Genomic DNA, 5,377 nt, shown 5'->3' on the forward strand with positions numbered 1-5,377 from the left:
CCCCCGGACGGCGGCAGCAACGAAGAAGAAAGCCGGGCTCATCCGCTACTAAAAGAGCTAGCAAAAGAGCAGAAGATAGCGGAGGAGTCCAGCGAGAAGACCCCCCAAGACGCAAAACCACCGGAGCTGTCCAATAAATTATTTTAAAAACATGTGTTGTGTTTTTTATTTACATTTTTTTTCACCAGGTGAATGGGTAGGGGTACATGGTCCCCCAATACTCATTCACATAGGGTGGGGGGCCGGTATCTAGGGGCCACCTTATTAAATTATTATTATTAATCCGATAAGCCCCCCGCACCACAGACCCCGACAACCAACGGCCAGGGTTGTCGGGAAGAGGCCCTTGTCCTCATCAACATGGGGACAAGGTGCTTTGGGGTGGGGGGCCGCACCCCAATAATTTTTTGATTAACCACTTGCCGACCGCCGCACGCCGATGTACGTCGGCAGAATGGCACGGGCAGGCATAAGGGCTTACATGTACGTCCTTGCCTGCCCGCCGGTCGGGGGCCCGATCGGGCCCCCGCCCGGTGCCTGCGGCGGTCGGTATTCGTTCGGGAGCGATCCCGGACGAGGGGACGGCCATTCATTCATGGCCACCCCCTCTCGATCGCTCCCGGCGAATGAAAATGTCCGGTGACATCACTTCCTCTCCTGTAATGTAAACACAGGAGAGGAAGTGATGTATTCTCTCCTCCGTGTCGGTAGTTTTCGTTCCGGCACCGAGGAGAGAGGTTCGGTGAGTTGCACCAACACACCCCACATACAGTAGAACATGCCAGGCACACTCACACCCCCCCTTTACCCCCGATCACCCCCCAATTACCCCTGCCCCCCCAGTCACAGTGACACCAATTGCTTTTTTTTTTTTTTTTTTTTGCATTGGTGTCATTTGTGACTGTAGTAACTGTTAGGGCAGTTAGGGTTAGCCCCCTTTAGTTCTAATGTGCCCCCCTAACCCCCCCCAATAAAGGTTTAACCCCGTGATCACCCCCCGTCGCCAGTGTCACTAAGGCTGGGTTCACATTGCAGCGGTTTATGAGAACGAATGTGATTCGCACCGCACTGCAGTGCAAATCACATCCGATCTCTGTGCGATTCGAGTTCAGCCATACAGATAGTATGGCTGAATTCGTGTCGCACCCGCCGCACCCGCCGCACCCGCCGCAAATTCGCACGGGACCCTTTTTTTGGCCCGCAGCAGAATCGGATCGCATGGGTGTTCACACCATGCGATCCGAGTTTGCAGATCGCACTGCGATATGCGAACTGATCTGGGGGTGTCATTAACATTTCACTGACACTCCCAGCAGTTCGCATAGGGCAGTGTGAACTGCCGCCGGGAGGCATGCGATGCGGGAACCCGCCGCGGATTCATGGCGTTCCCGCATCGCTCCAGTGTGAACCCAGCCTAATAAGCGATAGTTTTTCTGATCGCTGTATTAGTGTCACAGGTGACGCTAGTTAGGCAGGTAGGTATTTAGGTTCGCCGCAGCTTTTTATAGCGCCAGGGACCCCCATATACTACCGCATAAAGCCCCCTGATTGCCCCCTAGTTAACCCTTTCACCAGTGATCACCATATAACTGTTACAGGTGACGCTGGTTGGTTAGTTATTTTTTTATAGTTTCAGGGCACCCGCCATTTATTACCTAGTCTCACTAGTGTACCCCTAAATTTAGGGGTGTCTACTTTCCAAAATTGGGTCATTTGTGACTGTAATAACTGTTAGGGCAGTTAGGGTTAGCCCCCTTTAGTTCTAAGGTACCCCCCTAACCCCCCCAATAAAGGTTTAACCCCGTGATCACCCCCCGTCGCCAGTGTCACTAAGGCTGGGTTCACATTGCAGCGGTTTATGAGAACGGATGTGATTCGCACCGCACTGCAGTGCAAATCACATCCGATCTCTGTGCGATTCGAGTTCAGCCATACAGATAGTATGGCTGAATTCATGTCGCACCCGCCGCACCCGCCGCAAACTCGCACGGGACCCTTTTTTTGGTCCGCAGCAGAATCGGATCGCATGGGTGTTCACACCATGCGATCCGAGTTTGCAGATCGCACTGCGATATGCGAACTGATCTGGGGGTGTCATTAACATTTCACTGACACTCCCAGCAGTTCGCATAGGGCAGTGTGAACTGCCGCCGGGAGGCATGTGATGCGGGAACCCGCCGCGGATTCGTGGCGTTCCCGCATCGCTCCAGTGTGAACCCAGCCTAATAAGCGATCGTTTTTCTGATCACTGTATTAGTGTCACAGGTGACGCTTGTTAGGCAGGTAGGTATTTAGGTTCGCCGCAGCTTTTTATAGCGCCAGGGACCCCCATATACTACCGCATAAAGCCCCCTGATTGCCCCCTAGTTAACCCTTTCACCAGTGATCACCATATAACTGTTACAGGTGACGCTGGTTGGTTAGTTATTTTTTTATAGTTTCAGGGCACCCGCCATTTATTACCTAGTCTCACTAGTGTACCCCTAAATTTAGGGGTGTCTACTTTCCAAAATTGGGTCATTTGGGGGGGGTTTGTGCCATCTTGGCATTTTATGGCCTTCAAAACTGTAACGCCCTTAGAAAGCCTGAAGGCGGTGCTTGGTTTTCGGGGCCCCGTACGCGGCTAGGCTCCCAAAAAGTCCCACATATGTGGTATCCCCGTACTCAGGAGAAGCAGCAGAATTTATTTTGGGGTGTCATTTCACATATGCCCATGGCATGCGTGAGCAATATATCATTTATTGACAACTTTGTGAAAAAAAAATAAAAATAAAGTTTGTAATTTTCCCGCAACTTGTGGCAAAATATAAAATATTCCATGGACTCAACATGCCTCTCAGCAAATAGCTTGGGGTGTCTACTTTCTAAAATGGGGTCATTTGTGGGGGTTTTGTGCCATCTTGGCATTTTATGGCCTTCAAAACTGTAATAGGTAGTGAGGAGTGAAGTCAAATATTTACGCCCTTAGAAAACCTGAAGGCGGTTCTTGGATTTCGGGGCCCCGTACGCGGCTAGGCTCCCAAAAAGTCCCACATATGTGGTATCCCCGTACTCAGGAGAAGCAGCAGAATTTATTTTGGGGTGTCATTTCACATATGCCCATAGCATGTGTGAGCAATATATCATTTAGTGACAACTTTGTGAAAAAAAAATAAAAAAAAATTAAAGTTTGTAATTTTCCCGCAACTTGTGGCAAAATATAAAATATTCCATGGACTCAAAATGCCTCTCAGCAAATAGCTTGGGGTGTCTACTTTCTAAAATGGGGTCATTTGTGGGGGTTTTGTGCCATCTTGGCATTTTATGGCCTTCAAAACTGTAATAGGTAGTGAGAAGTGAAATCAAAAATTTACGCCCTTAGAAAGCCTGAAGGCGGTGCTTGGTTTTCGGGGCCCCGTACGCGGCTAGGCTCCCAAAAAGTCCCACATATGTGGTATCCCCGTACTCAGGAGAAGCAGCAGAATTTATTTTGGGGTGTCATTTCACATATGCCCATAGCATGTGTGAGCAATATATCATTTAGTGACAACTTTGTGTAAAAAAAAAAATAAAATTTTTTTTTGTCATTATTCAATCGCTTGAGGCAAAAAAATAAAATATTCAATGGGCTCAACATGCCACTTATCAATTTCCTTAGGGTGTCTACTTTCCAAAATGGGGTCATTTGGGGGGGTTTTGTACTGCCCTGCCATTTTAGCACCTCAAGAAATGAGATAGGCAGTTGTAAACTAAAAGCTGCGTAAATTCCAGAAAACATACCTTAGTTTGTAGATGTGACAACTTTTGCGCAAACCAATAAATATACAATTATTGACTTTTTTTTTACCAAAGACATGTGGCTGAATACATTTTGGCCTAAATGTATGACTAAAATTGAGTTTATTGGATTTTTCTAATAACAAAAAGTAGAAAATATCATTTTTTTTCAAAATTTGCGGTCTTTTTACGTTTATATCGCAAAAAATAAAAATCGCAGAGGCAATCAAATACCATCAAAAGAAAGCTCTATTTGTGGGAAGAAAAGGACGCAAATTTTGTTTGGGTACAACATTGCATGACCGCGCAATTACCAGTTAAAGCAGCGCAGTGCCAAATTGTAAAAAGACCTCTGGTCATTTACCAGCAAAATGGTCCGGTCTGAAGGTGGTTAAGTGGTGGTAACAAATATGATATGTGAAAAAAATATAAAAAATTATAAAAACAGGGGGGTGAATACAATTGTTAAAAATATTCAGTAAATTATTAAAAATTGTGGAAAATATTATTAGAATTATTTAGTGATTAATCAAGTGAAAAATGAGTGTTGAACAAAAAAAATAAAATATAATTCACAACCTATAAACGTACATATAAATAATTAAATTAATAGTCCCAAAAAAGTGATGACAGTGACTTACTTGTGCACAAAATAGCTGCTTAATAGTTGATGGAAACTCCTGGTGCATTTTTCAGTGCAAGGTAATGGTTTTGCACTCACCAGATACCCTGCCCCTGCAGGGGTAAGTATGCCTTCACAGTGTAAGCCCCTGTGTCGCTCTCTGGTGTCTCCCTGGGAGCTTTGTTTTTCCTCAGCATGGGTTATTGTCTCGTTCAGATGTTCAATAGAAAAGAGGGATATCCATAGTGTAGTATGTTTCCAAATATCTATTTATTAAGTAAAAAACTACTCACATGTATCAGTCTTTAAAACCGCAATACAATTGTATCTGCCGCCGGCCACTACAGCTTAATAGAGAGAGCGTGCGTCCTATGGCCACGCCCTATGCGTTTCATCGTCAAGACGTCATCCGAAGTTTTCCAACGTTTTCACCTTGTTTTACATGTTCCTCATTTCAAATGCTATACCAGCCATTCTTAACCACGTTTCCGCAGAACCCTGGGGTTCCTTCAGAGGTAGCTAGGGGTTCCTTGAGCTGTGGCTGATGAACCACTTATTTGATGATGCCTACAGAGTTCAAGGTTCAGCACCACTGAGCAAAGCCAGCAGCATGACACCAAATATCTTTTTAACTGTCTTTAAGGGTGGCATTCTAAACACCATTTTTAGGAGGACATTCTTCTTATTGACCACTAATATAAGGGGCATTGTTCCTATTGAGCCCTGATGAATTGGTTTTAGTAAGGGTTCCTTGAGACATGAAAATTATTTTTGCGGTTCCTCTAGGGTTAAAAGGTTGAGAAAGCCTGTGCTATACTGTACAATCCTTATTCTGCACGCTTTATGCGGTGCTATGCATGTCCTATGCACAGCCAAATTCTGTACCCTGTGCTGTATTTTTAATATCCCACGTTGATCCATACAGTACATTGGGCTGTACATTTTATATTCCAACCTGCCTCTTTCTATGCACTGTGCTGAATTTTATATTCCACAGCT

This window comes from Lithobates pipiens, unplaced genomic scaffold (genome assembly GCF_037356315.1).
Source record: "Lithobates pipiens isolate NorthernLeopardFrog02 unplaced genomic scaffold, aLitPip1_a1.2 Scaffold_25, whole genome shotgun sequence".
Lineage (NCBI taxonomy): Eukaryota > Metazoa > Chordata > Amphibia > Anura > Ranidae > Lithobates > Lithobates pipiens.